This window comes from Sinocyclocheilus anshuiensis, unplaced genomic scaffold (genome assembly GCF_001515605.1).
Source record: "Sinocyclocheilus anshuiensis isolate Anshui unplaced genomic scaffold, SAMN03320099.WGS_v1.1 scaffold1379, whole genome shotgun sequence".
Lineage (NCBI taxonomy): Eukaryota > Metazoa > Chordata > Actinopteri > Cypriniformes > Cyprinidae > Sinocyclocheilus > Sinocyclocheilus anshuiensis.
In genome coordinates this window covers 31,454-32,043 of record NW_015536530.1, presented here as the reverse complement: position 1 = coordinate 32,043, position 590 = coordinate 31,454, and the positions used below count along the sequence as shown (strand labels likewise).

The 590-nt window shown below is 53.2% G+C and overlaps 1 protein-coding gene across 1 annotated transcript in view; it reads left to right on the top strand.

Moving 5' to 3' along the window:
* Nucleotides 1–590, top strand: part of eno3 (enolase 3, (beta, muscle)) — a 14,469-nt gene that overhangs the window by 11,087 nt on the left and 2,792 nt on the right. The gene's annotated exons all lie outside the window — the stretch shown is intronic.

Sequence of the window (590 nt, the reverse complement as noted above, 5' to 3'; positions counted from 1 at the left end):
CTCCCACCCACCCACTCACTCTCTCACTCACTCACACACTCACACTCACGCACACGCTCTCACACGCACTCACTCACTCTCTCACTCACTCTCTCTCTCACTCACTCACACACTCATGCACACGCTCTCTCACTCACACGCACTCACACGCACTCACTCACTCTCACTCACACTCACGCACACGCTCTCATACACTCACTCTCTCTCACGCACTCACGCTCACACTCTTCACTCGCTCACACACACGCACTCACTCACACGCACTCACTCTCACTCACTCACGCTCACACACACACACTCGCTCACACGCTCTCACTCTCTCACTCACGCGCTCACGCACTCACACTCACGCACACGCTCTCACACTCACTCTCACTCACACTCAATCGCACTCACTCTCACTCACTCTCACTCACTCTCACTCACTCGCACACACACTCGCACACGCACTCGCACTTGCACTCGCACTCACTCACTCTCACTCTCACTCACTCTCACACACTGTCACACACTCACTCACACTCACACACTCACACTTATCTTATTCTTATCGGATAAAAAGTTTATCCTACTCAGTTGTGCGCATACGT